The sequence below is a fragment of the Trachemys scripta genome, chromosome 13 (assembly GCF_013100865.1).
Source record: "Trachemys scripta elegans isolate TJP31775 chromosome 13, CAS_Tse_1.0, whole genome shotgun sequence".
In the NCBI taxonomy this organism is placed as follows: Eukaryota; Metazoa; Chordata; order Testudines; family Emydidae; genus Trachemys; species Trachemys scripta.
The window spans coordinates 14,403,537-14,422,703 of NC_048310.1; positions in this window are offsets into that span (position 1 = coordinate 14,403,537).

A 19,167-nucleotide genomic window follows, 5' to 3' on the forward strand; every position below is an offset into this window, starting at 1 on the left:
CGAAATGGGTGGCCTGGAGAAAGTGTGGAAGAAAGGACAGAATATTATTTTCATTTGACAGATGTGGAACTGAGGCCCAAAGAGATTAAGTAAATTTACCTAAGGTCACACAGAAAGTGTGTGGCTGAGCCCAGATCTCTTGAGTCCCTATCCAGTGCCTTAACCATCCTTCCTCTCAATTTATGACACTTCATCATCCATCTGATGCACTTCCTCCCCCAGACTACCCTCCCTCCTTCCCATATACATGCTCTCTTTTAGCAAAACATAAAGTCCATCTGAATTTTACTCGATTATTATTACTACACTGGTACTCATGCAGCTAACGCTCACATTGCACATAGTCAGGGACGGTGCTACCATTTAGGCAAACTAGGCAGTAGCCTAGGGCGGCAAATTTTGGGGTGCCAAAAAGCGGTGCCCCCAATTTTTTTTTTTACAGTGTTCCTTTGCCCCCTCCCCAAGCGTGCGGTTGCCGCTCCACTTCTTCTGCCTCCCAGGCTTGCAGCGCCAATCAGCTGTTTGGCGCCGCAAGCCTGGGAGGGGAGGAGAATTAGACCAGGGGCGGCGTGCTCGGGGAGAAGGCGGAGCAGAGGTGAGCTGGAGTGGGGAGCTGCCGCACCGCTCCCCGGGGTGGGGTGGGGGAGCTGCCATGGAGGGGTGCCTCAGGGCGGGGAGCTGCTGCAGGGCTGGCGGGGGTGTGTGTGTGCGCAAGGTGGAAATTTCTCCTAGGGCGCAAAACTTCCTTGCACCGGCCCTGACTCTAGTAATGCAGCACGGTGAATCGGCATTATAGTCTGATCCATAGGTGCAGGGGCTGTGGCAGCACCCCCAGGTTTTACACCGGGCTCTGCTCCCAGCCCCATGCCTGGGGTCCCAGCTGCTGGCCCTGCACCCAGGGCCCTGGCTGCCAGCCCCATGCTGGGGCTCTGTACCCACCCCAAGCTGTGGCCCCAGCCTCAGCCCCCTTACCCATGTCTGCATCCCCCCCTCCCGGAGCCACGGCCCTGTTCCCAGCCCAAGCTCTAGGGGGTAGCAGGGGGCCCAGAAAGGGCTAAAGGGTGGCACAGCACCCTGCTATAAAAAGTGTTCTAGCGCTACTAGTCTCATCACTGTTAAAAGCAAGTTTGAGTTTGAACAAGTGAAACTAACCAAAAACAAACAAATCATAGCTCTGTTTGAACTGATCCCAGCCAACAGAACATTTTGCTCAAAGGCAGCAAAAGGTGTTTCAAAGAGTGTATGACATTTCTTTGCTGAAATAATTTCCTAAACCTCCCTCCCTTTCATAAAAAGCCAAGAAACAGCAATACATTCAGTGGAAGTAAGAGTAATGTTAATTCTAATCCTACTTTACTACCCATACTAGCTGGCTCAGGCCTGCCATAGACCAAAGCACTGTATTTAATTAAGGAGCTCAGCAACTTCACCTTCTATTAAATTGATTCTTCCACAAGCGTTCCAATGGAAATTGACAACACTAAGCCCTTCTCAGGAGGCGTGCAGTACCCTGTGGGATTGGACCCTTAGAAACAGGTGCAGCATGTAGAAACTATATGCTGCACATCAGTAAACAGTTTTGGTATGTTTATGCAGCAGAGGTAGATTTCTGATACCTATTTGACATCAGGAGCAATATCAAAAGGGTTAATGTCCTTACAAATTTTAAAAATCCAGCATTATTCTGTTACCCCATTTCTTTTTCTTTGTCTGCGTCAGTGAAACAATGGCTTAATTCTCTCCACTGAAGCAGCAGGAGTGGATTTACACGGTATAGCCCTTGACAAGCAACCTCACCTGCAGATAATTAATAATCTCTCAACAAGCACAATAGGAGTTTTTAAAATAAACTTTATTTAACTGGACATAAAATATGTGTGGTAAGCCATTAATCACAGGCACATGATTTTGCATTAGCATGCCGTTCTGGTCGCCTCATTTCAAAAAAGATATATTAAAATTGGAAAAGGTATAGAGAAGGGCAACAACAATGAATAGGGGTATGGAACAGCTTCTATAGGAGGAGAGATTAAAAAGACTGGGACTGTTCAGTTTGGAAAAGAGATGACTAAGGGTGGGGGGGGGGAAGAGATCTGATAGAGGTCTACAAAATCATGAATGGAGAAAGTGAGTGTTCTTTACCCCTTCACAGAACACACTGTGACGAGTTGGACCCCTTCTGGGATGCCATCTGTTGTACTGGGATGTCACTGAGCCTCTCCTGCTCCACCGGCCTGGGTTCCCACTCCCTGTTTTGCTGAATTAGGCTCTCTGGCCTCTTGCAGTACACACACACACACACACACACACACACACACGGCTAGGGCCACACCCAGCTGCAGCCACAGACTGAAATCAGCTGTGTGTGAGAGGACTCCCCCAGCACTCATGTGCACACCCTTTTTGGGAGATAAACCCAAAATAATACTATCTTGCACTGCATAGAAAAATCTGCACAGCTCAAGCTCATAAAAATCCGCCCTCTTCCTCAATGTGAAGAGAGATGTGCATGATTTCTTGCCCCCCCATTAGAAATTACATAAACTGGGTTTAATAAACTTATTTTGTTTATTATTAACTACAAAAGGTAGATTTTAAGTGGTTAAAGGGATAGCAAACAGAACAAAGCAGATTACCTTAGTAAATAAACAAAAGCTGCAAATTTAGCTTAACATACTAGATTGGTAGGATACAAATTAGCTAATCCTCACCCTGAGTGATAAACAGGATTGCAGATTGTTAAGACATAAATTGCCTTGGCTTTCCCAGGTTTTCTTACACAGGCTAAAAATCCTTCCAGCCTGGGACCATCACTGCCCACAGTTCAGTCTTTGTTACACAGGTGTTTTCAGGTGTGTTGCTGTAGGGAGAGTGAGGGACCCTCATGTTGTCATTGTCCCTCTTTTATATCTTCCCCCCCACTTGCTGGAAAGCTTTTTTGCTGTGACCTAGGTGAAACAGTTCCCATTGTGTAGAGCTATCTCTGAGAGGTTTCTATTGCACACAGTTCCTGGGGTTATCCTTATGCTTGTGTGTATTTCTTCAATAAGCCAGTAACATTATTTGGCCTCATCCAACGTAGCACATTTGAAATACAGAGACATGGTCAATATTCCCAGCTTCAGATATAAAAATGATACATCCATACAAATTGGATAAACGCATTCAGTAAATCATAACCTTTCCAACGATACCTTACATGAGCCATCTTACATAAACTATATCTCATTCATATCATAGCCATATTTCCATGAAAAATATGGGGTGTAACATCACACATAACACAGGGACCAGGGGTCACCCAATGAAATTAATAGGCAGCAGGTTTAAAACAAACTAAGGAAGTACTTCTTTACACAACGCACAGTCAACCTGTGGAACTCATTGGCAGGGATGTTGTGAAGGCCAAAAGTATAACTGGATTCAAAAAAGAATTAGATACGTTCATCAATGGTTATTAGCCAGGATAGGCAGGGATGCAACCCCATGCTCTGAGTCTGGTTGTCCCTAAGCCTCTGACTACCAGAAGCTGGGACTGGACAACTGGAGATGTATCAGTTGAAATTGCCTTGTTCTGTTCACCCCTTTAAAGCATATGGCATTGGTCACTGGCAGAAGACAGGATACTGGGCTAGATGGGCCATCGGCCTGACTCAGTATGGCTGTTCTTACATTTTCCCTTCCTTCAAGGTCAGCAGGAAAAACAGTAATTAATATATTGGCAGGTATCATTCTATCACATTTTATAGCAGTTTCCCAAACCCTTTAAATCTTTGAGTAATTGCCACAGACATGCGTAAAAATTCCCACATTGGGCCAAATCGTGGTTGAAGTCAATGACAAAACTTCCATTGGATCAGATTTTGGCCAAAAGTCTCCAGCATTGGCCAAATGCATTTTTTCTTAATCATGGGGAATGTCAGAAGCCATATCACATATATTAGCACATGTACGTCTTCCAGCCCCTTCTTACATTTTGTGCCATTGCTTCACAGGCACAGGAGATTTTTAAAGCAGCAAGCAAAATATTATGAGAAATGGACATTTAGAGTACAGTTGTAAACTATAGGCTTGGCGCATGAATGGAGTTTACATGCAATTTAAAGTGTGCATGTTAAATTTGCCACTAGGAGTTAGAATTCTCTTTAAATTGTTCAGTGGGCAGTTCTGCCTTCCTTTAATAAAGGCCCAACATAAAATGGAACAGATCTTCAGCTGGTGGAAATGGGTTTAACTCTACTGAAGTCACATTTAACATAAGTCATTGCGGTTAGGGTTATGTCAGTGTTGCCAACTCATGATTTTGTCACAAGTCTCATGATAATTATTGTTTTCCTTAAAGCTTTAGCTCCTGGAGTCAGGTGGATATGTGATGATTTCAGCCTTCATTCTTAAACAACAAGTAAGAATCTAGTCCTTGTGGCTGTGGAGAAAGCTTCAAAATCTGACTCCAGTGTGCTCAAAAAAGCACAAGGCAAATAGAAAGAACACCAAATCTATTATTTTTACATAATCTCATGATTTGTGGTGAGCCTGACCCGTGATTTTTGAACATTTCAGGTTGGTTTACACCAGTTGAAGATCTGGCCACAAAAATCTGCTATGTAACAAAGTTCTTGAAATTTACTTTTGAAAAAGCCTGCTTAATAGTCTGTAGTTTGTTTGTTTTTCTTGGGTGGATATCAGTGCCCTTTGCAGAAGCAATAGGAATACACAGCTAACTATCCAAGGTGGACAAGTACAGAGCAGCGTATGTTCCTAATATTTCATAGTTTGCTTATTCAGAAACAAAGCAGGTGACTACCGTCGCGGAAGACAAAGTTTCAGTGGTATGTTTGCTCTCAGCAGCTTGCTGTGATTCAAACTCTTTTCCCTCGGAGTTGGCATGTGTAACACTCTCCTACAAACTGTGAAACATCCTTTGTTTTCACTAAATAGTCACAGGAACCAAACATTTGGTGGCTGAATAACTGTCAGCTTGGAACTGGCAGAGCTAGAGTGCTCAGCACATTGTGTGTAAACAGATTAACACCTGCAAACTCTTTAGATAGGATTGTTTGTAGTCTGCTTTTTGGCAGTTGGAGAGCTGAGTGTTTAAGAGGAAGGAAAAGTAAACCTTAGGGAACTGGAATAGGATATTGCTCGCAAAACAAGCAGCAGCCACAGAATAAAGTAATCAATTAGCAGGTTTTATTTTAAGTTGTCTGCAAATGGACCTTACTTCCTCTAAGGCTAGAGCTATACCACAAGGTGTTAAGTATTTTTCTTCAAAATCAACACTTTGATGTGAAATAGAACCACTAGTACCCCATTTAGTCTTATTCTGTGCAAGTACCCACGTTCAAACCAACAGGACTGTTGGTGCAGTAGAGTACTACTCAATGTGTGAAAGGGTGGCACATTTTAGTTTCCATATTTTATTAGCAGTTGCTTTCTTAGTAGCTGAAGATATAGTCTAGGATGAAACAAAACTGGCTTAACCTTAAGTTTAAATTTGCTCTATCCAAATCTTAGAAGAGACTGTGGAAGTGTCTAGCCTGTCTGATATGAGCTGTACATATGGGACTTGAGCATTAATCGGTGCAAATCCACATAGCTCTGTTGACTTCAAAGGAGCTACACTGATTTCTACCTGCTGAAAATGTGATCCACGATTTTGCTATACTAACCCGGTACATGCATGTGAACTGGGATATTTCTTTGAGCATGAGCTGTTGGCTGGTGAGGGTGAAGGCATACACACTTTTCTATGCATGCATTTTCTATGCATGTTCCTTTTTTACCTTATGCACTTGCAGGTGAGGGAACAAGAGCACATAGAACAGCAGTGTTACTACTCAGCATTGAGGACTGCTGGACCTTTCTGGCACTCATGAATGGGCTGTGCTCACATATGCAGAGGAATCAAAGAACCTTGAGCACTGTGCTGAACACCATGCAAAGCCTTCTTTGTTTCAATGTCTGCAAGTGCACAAGTCCCATGTTTGACTAAAAAGAACAGAAAAATATACAGGGTGAAATCCTGGCTCCTTTGAAGGCAATGATGAAACTCCCATTAACTTCAGTGGGGCCAAGATTTTACTCACAAAAAGTTTAAGATCTTTATGGTACTTTAAAATTTTGTCTGAGCAAATTCTCTGTAGCTTGTGCAGTTTTCTTATGATGCCATTGGTCCAAAGAATGACATTTTGGCTGAATGTGCTTAAATCTTTAAAATTTACTTTTGCAATTATAATGCTGGGTTAAACTGGAGTCAAATGGAACCATCAAGTTAAAATGTAGCCTTGTTGTAAACGGGTATAATACAATTGACTAATGAACTGCAATAGAGTTGATTCTGCTTAAATCAGGGTTGAATTTTGGCCATATTCATTAACAAGAATGTTATATTGCTGCAATTAGAACAGTATTTTCAGGTAAAAGTTCTGAAGTCCTGACACCAGATGCAGGACTACATATAAATACAATCATTACTGCTTATGCAGACCAGCTATAGCCTTATGTTACATTATTTGAGCAACAAACTATACTCATGCTAATTCAGAATATTGTATGTACATACAACCCATTTGTTCTCTGGTCAACTACAGGTTTTGTGCACATAGTACATAAAGGCAGGCCTGGAAATGTTATGCAGTGAGAGTCAGCAGACAGTTGTATTCAAAGCTACTTCAGCAGCTTTTAATCAGCTTTTTTGCATACACATCACTAGGACATAGTCATAATATTCTTGGCCTCTTTTTTGAGATGTGGGGATTTTGCAAGCCTTTAGAGCCAAGCTGTGATGAACAAAATACAGCCATTCACATAAATAGCTTTTAAAAAAAAATCCTCTCTGCTATATAAACATCCTGTCTGCTACCTGATGATAAAATTCAAAGCATTGTTAAATGTACTAGAAGAAGAGCTCTGTGTAAGCTCGAAAGCTCTTTCACCAACAGAAGTTGGTCCAATAATAGATATTACCTCAACCACCTTGTCTGTCTAATATCCTGGGGCCAACACGGCTACAACTACACTCTAAAGTAAAAGAGACAGAAACAGAACCCCAAGGAGCAGGGCCAGCTCCAGGCACCAGCTTGGCAAGCAGGTGCTTGGGGCGGCCACTCCGGAGAGGGATGGCACGTCCAGCTATTTGGTGGCAATTCGGCGGACGGTCCCTCACTCCCGCTCGGAGCGAAGGACCTCCCGCGATCTGCGGCGGCAATTCAGCAATCGCGGCTTTTTTTTTTTTTTTTGGGGCTGCCTGAGGCAGCAAAACCCCTGGAGCCGGCCCTGCCAAGGAGCATGTCAGTTTAAGTACTAGATCACCATAGCGACCCACTGCATATACCTTACAGACCCATAAAAGCCTTTGCAGGATGGCAAATGCTAAATAATACAGGAACCCATTACCATAAAGCAATCTACTAAATCACCACTGCACAGACCTATTAAAGATTTAAAATCACAAGCTTATGACTTTAGGAATCAGTTGCTAAATTTGGATTCACTTCAACTGCTGCTAATTTATTGAAGCTGGTTTCTTAAAAAATAAAGAACTGATGCATATTAAATAGAGTTATAGTGAGATCTGCAATGTTGTATGTATACAAATCAAGAGGAATTGAAAACATGTATTTTAAAGTCTTCAACACAGTATACTATTTATCGTAAGTGGTACAGACCCTTGTTTCTTTAAGACAATTATGCTTTTAAAACTGATTTCTCCTCTTTCAGTAAGCACAAGAAACAAATTTGAATAGCAAATCTTTCCACAGTTTGATCATTTATTCTTTCCACTAAAACGAGATAAAATCTGATGATGGCAAATAGTTTATTAACCACCGCAGGCCACAAGCCATCACCCTACTCCAAACTATATTGGCTGAGAATAACTCTGCACTATTGATACAGTTTGTCTTACTCTGGCTTGGTCTACACTACCCCCCCCAATTCGAACTAAGGTACGCAACTTCAGCTACGTGAATAACGTAGCTGAAGTCGAAGTACCTTAGTTCGAACTTACCTTGGTCCACACGCGGCAGGCAGGCTCCCCCGTCGACTCCGCGGTACTCCTCTCGCCGAGCTGGAGTACCGCAGTCGACGGCAAGCACTTCCGGGTTCGACTTATCGCGTCCAGACTAGACGCGATAAGTCGAACCCAGAACTTCGATTTCCAGCCGTCGAACTAGCTGGTAAGTGTAGCCAAGGCCTCTGTTTTCATCTGGAAATCAGCCTGTGCCCTACTTTTAACAGGTCTATTCTGCCATCCTCCCTGCAACAGGCGTTGCTTCTCTTTACTAGTGCATTGACATCACAATCCCATGTTATTAATTAGTCAGATTAATCATAAAATGAAATAGGCATTGGCTCTGCTGCAGCCAATCAGCATAATGAACACAGCTAAAGGAGGAGATATAGAAAGGAAGTATGTGAATTAAATTAGAAGCAATTGATGGGATAGCAGGGTCACTATTGCTTTACCCCCTGCAAGCACAAATTAGGTATTTGTTTGTGCAGGTAGAGGCAGGATACTGTTAAACTGACAGATTCAGAGGCATTGCTTGCCACTTGGTGTTTGTGCACATCAGTTCGATACACTATTTGCTTGCACTTCATGGTGTTTGTGCACATCAGTTCGATACACTATTTGTACATGCATGCGTGTGTGTGTTAAATTCTATTCCTTTTTGAAATTCAGGCTCTAAATTGCAATTTAGAATCATTACTGGGACTAATTAAACTGGAGTTTTTAAACCATCATTAGACAAATAAGATTGCAGTTATTGAAACATTTAAATTCTGTGTCACCCGATTCCACGACACCTTATTATTTAAATAGAGCTGTAAAAATTACAGTAATATAACTCTACATTTAATGATCATTCACTATCAAATGGTATTTGCATATACATTTAAGTGTTCCAAACAATAATATTATCTAGGCCAGGGGTCGGCAATGTTGGCACGCGGCTCGCCAGGGTAAGCACCCTGGCAGGCCGGGCCAGTTTATTTACCTGCTGACGCGGCAGGTTCGGCCGATCGCGGCCCCCACTTGCCGCGGTTCGCCGTCCCGGGCCAATGGGGGCAGTGGGAAGCCACGGCCAGCACATCCCTCTCCCGCGCTGCTTCCCCCGCCCCCATTGGACCGGGACGGTGAACCGCGGGGGCCGCGATCGGCCAAACCTGCCAGGTCAGCAGGTAAATAAACTGGCCCGGCCCACTAGGGTGCTTACCCTGGCGAGCTGCGTGCCAAACGTTGCTGACCCCTGATCTAGGCTTTGTTTTAGACTATTTAAAGAAAAATAAATCCTCCCTAAAGTGAATTAAAGGCACTTCACATGCAACATGTTACAAAAAGTTGATATTAGAAGTGGGCAAGTTTATTTACAAATAACTATTTGTTTGACTATTTTTTATTGGTGGGGAGGGGTGGAAAGGGAGACGGGTCAAACTATTTTCCTGAATTAGTTTGTTTTTCCTCAGTCATTCATCAAATCACTGCTGATGCCACTTGGGAAGATGTGGAAAGAAAAAAGACACCCTAATAATTGGATTAATGGACCAGGCCACAACTTTCATTGAAATGCAATCACTTAAACTGCACCTGGAAGCTCAGAGAGCCTGCATTATTAAATAGTTATAAAACTTTGTAATAGACCACCCTTGCTAGGCAGCCTCTGGTCTGTATCCCCAAATGTACTGAGAATAATGTTGTTCCACCTTTATTAGAAGGCCACTTCTGTTATCTAAATTATTTTTGTAGGACCCTGGTGTGGTTACTTAAGACAGGTTTGACTGTATATTACTCTCACATTTAGAGATTACGCATTGCTCGCTGCATGTCTGTGTTCGTTTTAGGCATTGTATTGTTTTGGATCCGATCTGAATTGGACCCAGTCCTAAAGTCCTTGTTTAATCCTGTTTCAGGCAAAACTCACACGGATTGTAATGATTTCTGAGCTTTGACTGCAATGGGAATATTGTCTGAACTAGGACTGAGTATGGATTTGAGGACTGGATTCCATGTTAGGAAAGAGCAGAATGCCAGTCAGAAATATATATAGAGATTATTATGCAAAAGCTAAGTATTATTATTTTATTATAATTCTGGATCGTAGATATTATAGAAGTGTCTGTGTGGGCAGTTGTAGGAGTGAGAAGTTGATTTAGTCTTCGTACTTACCACACATTGTCAGTCTCCCCGAAGAGAAGCCAATGAAAGAGGCTATTGTGGTGGCATTGGTTTGTGATGCGGACATCTGCCCAACAGGAAATGACATTCATCCAGTTAGGCTTGGGGAACTAGCCCAGGCTTGGTGAAATTCCTGAAGAAAAACGTGGGAATGGTTACTATGTGAACCCCAGAATCTCCAAAGGGTGTGTCTACACTGCAATTAAACCCCTGTTTAATTGTGGTGTTGACGTTTGGGCTCAGGCTGGAGCCTGGGCTCTAGGACCCTGGAAGGGTCCCAGATCTTGGGCTGCAGCCGCAATCATACAGTCCCTTAGCCTGAGCCCTGTGAGTCTGAGTCAGCTGTCATGGACCAGCCATGGGTATCTAATTGCAGATTAGACATACCCTAAAAGGCTTTAGGAGAGTACAGAAGCAGGGTCAGGTCACCACACCTCATGAAAAATATAGCAGTAAACACAGGAAACCTTGGGGATTGTGGGAGGAAAAATTTAGTACATGTGCTGGGGAAGTATGACTGTCCAAAATTCATTAACCCAGGTCCTCCAAACTTCCATTGATACAGATATTCATAGTCCCCTTTCAAATCTCTGACCACCTTTGTTTGGATGAAACCGGGATCTTTCATACAGCCCTAGCTAACAGTGACCTCAAGTCATCACCTGATGGCTGTTTGGTAGTCTAGGTGGAATGGGTTGGCGGTCTCAGTTCCTATTGGATGGCGGTTTGCACCATAAAATCAAAATGGTCACTTTTATTGTCAATCGCTGAAGGGGAACATCAACATTTGACAGGTAAAGAGGCAGGGAAATAGCCCACATTAGGCAGCCACCCTGAATAAGGAAGACAGGGAGGAAAGTGGCTACTTGGAATCTTCTGGACATGCTACTTGGGGCAGTCATGCTACCAACCCCAGAAAATAAAAAGGAAATTAAGTGTGTGTAGGTCCTGTGACAGAGTGTTTCTTATAACACCTTGGGCCGGGTGTAGGGTTTTCTTAATGGTAAAGGTTCTAAAGAACCTAGAGCACCAAGCAAACCAGCAGAAGTTAGTCTGTTGCCATCACCTGCAAAATTGGACCCTGAAGGATCTGGATTTGCTCAGCCCTAATAACTACCAACTGGGGCCAGAGAGTGACTAGTCACCCCAGAGATGTGGGGCTCCTCTCCCTGTAGCCGTTCTCTGAACCAGCCAATCCCCCACTAGTTTTCAAATTCACTGGTTACTCAAGTACCCACCTTGAAGTTATTCACTCCATTAGCTGTTTTTGCAGTTTCTCAGAGTTTGAAGCAACTAGTCTTAAGCCTGCTGCATAATATAAAACGTCAGGAAGCATTTTAATAGGCACTTGATGCTACATCAACTCAAGCATCTCCTCCTAATGGTTTTGTTTTAAATTAAACCACAAACACCTAATGGGTTATAGAAAGCAACTCAAATGAGATTATTAGCTTTGAAAATAAATCAGAGCAAGTGTCCACTAGGGGGAAGCCTCCACCCAAGCTGACAATACTCACGGAAGGGAAATAAAACAAGCCTTCCTTATTATTAAACAAATGTTCTAGGCTGAGAATCACTGTTCATTTGAAGAAAAGTACACAGAGCTCTCACTGTAATTCAAATGCAATAGGGAAATTTAATACAAGCATCTTCAATACCATTGAGTTAGTTCCTGAGCTAACATAAACCAGTGTTGACTACAATAGAGCTATGCAGATTTACATCAGCTGAGGGCTTGGCCTTTTGTCTGTATATTCCAAATGATTTATAAAGTTTTGGGCTAAATATGAGCTCTGGGAGGAACATGCAGCTGTTCAGTGGATGATCTGTTACCAAAAAAAAAAAAAAAAACCCCTGATCAATAGGCTGTGGAATGAGTTTGATTTCAATAATTCCCAGCACATCCTAAATCTGTTCTTCGTTTGGCATCAGAAATCACAGCTCAAACAAGCCCATTTGCGTATCCTAGGCAGTTTTTTTTTTTAAAACCACAATCCCCTTCCTATCATAAATAATAAACATACACACTTTGGAAATTGCTTACTTGTTTTAATTAATATACTTCGAAACATGCAGGAAGTCAGTTTCAGAGTGTTAGGGCCCTATTGTCCCCTACACAGGCTACTCCTGCACAGGGAATGGAAAAACATCATGAGTTTACACCTATAGAATTTCCTTGCCTTTTTTAATTTGGGTGGGGGTGGGTGGGATGTGGTTTTCCTTCTGAAGGGGGAAGAGATTTGGGTCTGTGCAGATTTTGGGGCTCTTCAGAGGAACAGGGCCATCTCTGCAACAGCTCTTTGCTTCTGCACTCCCTCTCTCACCCCCAACATGCTCCAGCCCTAGGCACTAAGCATGGCACTTGCAAGAGTCCCACACTTAAATGTGATTTTATTTGCAACTGCATGTTCCATGGTAGCCTGTCCATAGATCTGAGTTAGATGCCAATTCTTTTTATAAGCAATTGGGTCAAAATGTTCAGTCTCACAGACATTTCTGTTGGAAACCTGAAACACAGGTACAGGGTTTTTGAATAAAGCTCACAAAGTCAGAACTTAAGTTTTGGGAAAACTTGTACTACTTTTGCTCTTACAGCTACTTTGTAGATAAAGAGAGGACTTCATTCTCCTGGATTTTCAAGCCTGGATTCTCCTGTTGGGAAGATTGTGGGGGTACAGTAGGTTAACGCAGGGGCTTAAGGCTTCTGGTGTCTACTCTCAGCTCTGACACTGATCTGCTGTGTGACTGTAGGCAAGTTGTCTCCCTGGATGCTCCTGTTATACCTCTGACCTCACCCCGTACCTACTTCTTTTAGTGCTCCCTTGTCATCAGCTAACCCTAGTTTTCCTCCCCTCCACTGCTGGGGAGTGTTGTTCTTGAGATGATAGTGGCAGAATTTCTGAAAGGGCACCATCATCAGCTAATGATCAAAGACACCAGGATTTTTTCCTAACCAAGAATTCGCTTAAACTTTAAAATAAAATTGTTACACAACTTAATGTAACAGTGAGCTACAGTATTAATTTCATTTCATAAATATTGTACAGTACACTGCATCTAGGCAACTTTCCTCCCACCAACTCCCCAAAACTGAATGCACTGTAATACCCATAGAGCAATGGGTGGTCCAGAAACTGGTCTGCTCTGCTTTTTTGGAGAGCTGGACTCATCATCACCACAGAGATGTTTAATAAAACTATTTGTTGAACAATGGTTTTATCTCAGTATGTGATCACAGCTGTTTTACTTTAGCAATGTGGCCATGCAAGCAATTAAATCCATATTCCTCCTTGGCTATTTATTTTCATGGAGTAGTTCTCAGTGCATTGTCAAGAAAGAATTCTTTGTGAATTGCAAAGAAAAAGTTAAAATAGAATTGGATCTGTGTCTATATCTATTTGTAATTCCTTTTATTACCTTTACATTACACTGACATTTAGTGGGGAACTGAAAACAGTGTAAAAACAGACCCATTATTTGTATGATTGTATTTCAAATGATTTCATTCTATTGCTCTCAGCAGATTTTTCCAATCATCAAAAGCCATGTTCAATTGTTAGAAAAGTTAAGTGCTATCTTCCCCTTACATCGAAAGAAAAAAAAAATGTAGAAAATGCATTTTGGTAAAATAAAATATAGTGTTTTTAGAGTACCATGCAATTACCTTGTTCAACTAAATAAATAGAACTAATCCTTAAATCTCATAATTTTATAAAACCAGCCATTTCAGCCTTCCTGCTGCCTTTCATTGAGCTGTTGTTTAATGAAACTGTCACTTCTGTATGCATTTGCTGAATCTGATTTTGCTGCTGCAGCTTGTATTTACTTGTATGCACCTCTGGTGTTCTGCAGCTTCACTAATGTGAAGGCTACTGCTGGAGTGTGTAAGCCATGTGGGCTTGCCACTAGCAGATAGTAAACTCAGAATCAGTGCTTGTCTCTGGCTGGCAGACGGGACAATAGAGAGCCCCCTGGAAAGCTAACAGTGATTCCAACTGTTCATGTTCTCTTCTTGAATCAGTATGGAGGTAAGTTCAATTGCTAGTTGCATCTGAATCTGGTGTGTATGCTATTGCAAATAGCACATTGATATGAAGCATGCATTGTTACTGAGTCAATGAAACTATAATGAAAGTGTTGCCATTTCAATAATATTGAAAGAAGCATATAGTATTTGTCGTCTTCCTGCACTCCTCCCTATTTACAATTACTGAGGTTTCACTCCTGCTTTCTTCCTCTAACCTTCCACCGGCCCCAGCAAATCTATTGTGACCTCCCTTGCCCTTATTCCCTGACTTTCTCACCTTGCCCTTTAAACTTTCACTCCCATCAGGTTCCTTCCCCTCATAATACAAACTAGTTATGGTCACCCACATCCAAATAATGCCACCCTTGATGCCCTCTCCATTGCCAGCTAGTGCCCATCTCCTTCACCTCCAAATGTTGCCTTCAGTTCCTCTTGTAATGCTTTCCGGGAGTACCCAGGGTTGAGAGGGGATCTCGCTATCACCTGCCCTTAGTGTGAGGAAGTATTGCCTATGCCTGCCAGGGGTCAGCTCCCCAACTCCACTAGCCATGGGCAACAAACACTCTCCTCTTGACTTTGCAGGACCTGCTGTCTCTCTGCAGGTTAGCAATAGTCACATTCCAACCCTTGAGCCCTCTGTCTCCCTGGAGTGTCAAGACCCTGGTCCACTGGACACAAGTATTCACAGATTCACTGCTTCCAAAGGAACAGTATACCCCAGCTTAACAGTTCCACCTCAGATCACCGGGCCGCTTAACACACAGCACTTAAATATGTTTAGTGTTAAATCAAGTACCAGTTTATTTAACAAAGCCAGGTTGGCTGGGATCCTCCTTTCATGAGATAGACATGCTGTCAGCTTGCCTCCTAGGTGAAGAATTCCGTGCGTTTCTTTGCCCACCAAGATAGGCCAGTTCCATCCTTTGTCTTTATTCATAAACATGACACCCCCTTCTGCTTGTTTCAACCTGTACATTTCACAATCTCTCCTTTTGCCTATGGCTCAGTACAAAAACAGGCCTACATTGTGGGGCATACAATACACAGATGACCAAACAGGGGAATAAGTGTCTCCTACCTCCTGCCTGAAAGGAACATTTCCAAGGTATGTGACCTGCCTTAACTCCAAAACATTAAGAACATAATTTATTGAATATATATGTAACTTCTTAAATATTGTCTGTACATACATTTGGTAATGGTTATGATGATCAGCAGGCTACTGGCTTTCAGCAGAGACCTCATCCTTTGGTGAACTATTATGCAGATTTGTTCCAGGGGATGCCTGTAAAACCCTATATACCCCTGTGTCCTCTGCCAGTTGGCACCAAGGGGTCCCTGTGTTACACCTCTCTTCAAACTCCACCTTAGATCCTATCCAATTTGGTGTCCAGCCTCCACTGAAACTGCTTTCATCAAGATCTGTAGTGACCTCCTCAGGGTTAAGTCTTGGGGCTTCTTATGTTCTACTCTATCTTCATTGTCCTTCACCTCCTGGCAGCTTTTGACTTGGCTGATCCTATCTCCCTGCTCGAAATCTCATCTTGCTTTCGCAAATCCATTATCTCCTGTTTCTCCTCCTCCTCCCTTCAGTGTTGCTTTTGGTAGGTCCTCCTCATCCCATCTCCCACTTTCTGTGGGGGGTAATTTGAATTAAAAAACGTGGAAAATATTTTTCTTGTTTTCCCCCAACTCCAATTCGATCCCCATTAAATTCAGTGAAAAGACAGCTATAATCTTCAATGGGAATTAGATCATGTGCGTAATGCATAGTTTTCCACTCCTACAATAACAGTTGATTTAGTTGCTGTAGTGTATCTAATCTCGGATTTGGTTTCAGCAACCAATAACATGCAATACAACCTGCTGCAATTACATTATTCAGTTAGTTATAACAGTCCTTTGTAAAGACAAACCTCCCGTGACTCAGTAGTTCAGGATCATCACATCACTGCTCTGTATATGTGCTCTGATCCAGGTAATTGCTTTCCTTTAATCCTATATGACCCATATCACAAACGGGCAGCAGTTACAGTAGTGATTTTAAATAGAGAGATAGATAGATATTGCCAACATAAAACTAAACAGGGATTGTTCGTTGTACTTAATTACTATTGAAACAAGACAGAAAGCTGGTATGCTGGAGGCTCCCTGTGTTTAGTTTTGGATTACTTTCAAGTAAATCCTTCAGTATTAATAAAAACAATGTAGATTTTCACAAAGCCCCCTTAGGCAATTTTTTTTAAAAAAGCAATAATTCCTGAGAAAGGGTAAGTTGTCAGCACCAATATTTCTGAAATTGTTTACTTTTGTGCCCTTTTAAACATTAGCAAAAGGTCGCCTAAACAAGCAAATAAATCAGTCAGTGTCAATGCAACAGGAACAATGTTACCAGCCTGCTTTGTCTGTGTGTACAAAATTCCCACTGAATGCAATTCCCTACTGTCTGCTACTGTAACAGGTATGAAACACTACTGGTAAAAACCTCCTGTCAGGGAGATTCACAAGCAAAATCTAATTTTTTTCTAAACTGAGCTGCAGATTTGCATACACTGCCAAATCCTGCTCACCTTACTCTTGTATGCAGCCCCATCGACTGCTAGGGGACCAAGTTAGGAGTTTTAAAAGCAGTTAACAGGGAGCTAGGTATCCAACTCCCATTGACTCTGACCTCAATGGCTTCCAGTGACACCTAACTTCCCCAGGCTTCTTTAAAACTCCTAGCCTAGGTCTGTAACATTTGATGGGCCTCTGTAGTAATAAGGTGAGCAGGATTTGGCCCTATATAAAACAGTCAGAGTTGGGTATCTAACTCCCTCCCAGCCCCAGGTAGTAAGATGGGATTGCTCACATGTTGGATGTAGATCACTAGGACTTGCCCAATAAGTGTTAAATTTCCTGGCTGCTCAAATATTTACAGAAGAAGTTTCCTCATGAAATGCATTGATTCAAAGGCTCCCTTATGCTATTTTAATCTCTTGAGGTCTATGAAATAATTAAGAGGTAAAGGCCTGATTCTCAGCTGTTGTAAATCAACAGAGCTCTGCTGAAGCCAGTTTACCCCAGTGGAAGATCTAGTTTATATATCAGATCATCAAACACTAGTACTGCACTGCACGTTTCTGTTTCAAACGTATTGCTGTTGGTTTAATCTTCAATTAGATGCGAAAATATTAAAATTAATTGAATAATTAAAATGAAATTACATTTAAACTGTCATGCATTAATGACAAGCTTCTTTGAAACTTTTAATAAAACATCACATTGTTAGGTGACAAACATTTGAAGATAAAACATGACATTTTGTGCATGTGGCTCCGATGTTGGCAGACTGTAGGACTGATTCTGCACTCCTCACACACTCCAAACTCTTATCGACAACATTTTCCTATTTGCTTTCAGTGACTTCGATGAGAATTTTGAGTGCATTAGCATGCAAGATAGAAGAACAATTTCATCTTTATCTTTACTCTCCTAGAATCCCCTTGCCTAAAAGGGAAAAGCTTGCACATCATCAAAATAATCTTATAGCCAATTAAGAACAGCCTTGTGTACATTTTTATGGCACCATGGACACAACAAGAGTGTTTGTAACCATGTTAAATAGCTCACAAGAGTGTGTCATAATGATATTAAAAACCATAACTAACTGTTACTAAAGGCTAAGGGCATGCTATTTTGCTCTTTAACTAGTCTTTGCTTTGTTTTACATGAGTCTATTCCAGGGGTCGGCAACGTTTGGCACGCGGCTCGCCAGGGTAAGCACCTAGTGGGCCGGGCCAGTTTATTTACCTGCTGACGCGGCAGGTTCGGCCGATCGCGGCCCCCACTGGCCGCGGTTCGCTGTCCTGGGCCAATGGGGGCAGCAGGAAGCCGCGGCCAGCACATCTCTCGCACGTGGCGCTTCCTGACGCCCCCATTGGCCCGGGACAGCAAACCGCGGCCAGTGGGGGCCGCAATCGGCTGAACCTGCCGCATCAGCAGGTAAATAAACTGGCCCGGCCCGTCAGGGTGCTTACCCTGGCGAGCTGCATGCCAAACGTTGCTGACCCCTGGTCTATTCCAAAAGTGACATGAAACTGAGATGGAATTAGGAGAGCCATCCTATATGTTCTTGTGAGATGCCCTTGTGAGACATGTCAGTTTGCTTTTATTTTCCCTTTGATGCTGTTAACTTGGATTTTGAAAAGTGCCTACCAATATTTTCTGAAAAAGAGATGACATTGCAGAGCAAAGCAATGGCATAGTGGTAATCCAAAGAAACCGGAATGTGAGACTGTGGGCTCAGACACTGGCTGGAGATCAGTCAGCCTAGCCACAAGTCTAACAATGCTCTGCTCCATGGTAATGCTGGAAAAATCTCTCCTAATGTCTTGGCTTTTACGAACAGAAAAGAAAAAGTTAAATCCATGGACAGCAACTGTGATAAGTAATTCATGATTTTGGTCATTTCTAGAGCTGTAAAATTTTCATTGTAGTGATTTGATTTTTTTAAATTAAGTCTCTCCCCCCAACAACCTCAATTTTAAAACAAATAAGTGCTAACATGACTAAACATTTATCATGCTTGGCTATTCAGAAATGATTCATTTTAATAGCAAGAGCCCTGGTTCAGGAAAGCACCTATAGCAGGTGTTAAAATCTATCCTTATTCAGGGAAGCACCTAAACATGGTTAACTTTAACCCCATACTGAAGTCCCATTGACTTCAGTCTGGGCCTAATCTGGTTAAAATGGAGCAAGTCTAGGGCAAGCTTGAAGTGCTAAAGTCTGTGGGGGTCAACCAATGTTACTCTACTCTACTATGTGTGGGACCTAGGTTCCATGTCTGGTCTCTAGCTTCCCCAACTGGTAGCAATCTCAGCCTTTGAAGAAAGCAATGAGCATTGCTCTGCAGAGAGCCTTGTGTTAGGTTTACAGAGTAACCCTCATCCATTTCTCCTCAGCTAAGAATGAGGTTGTG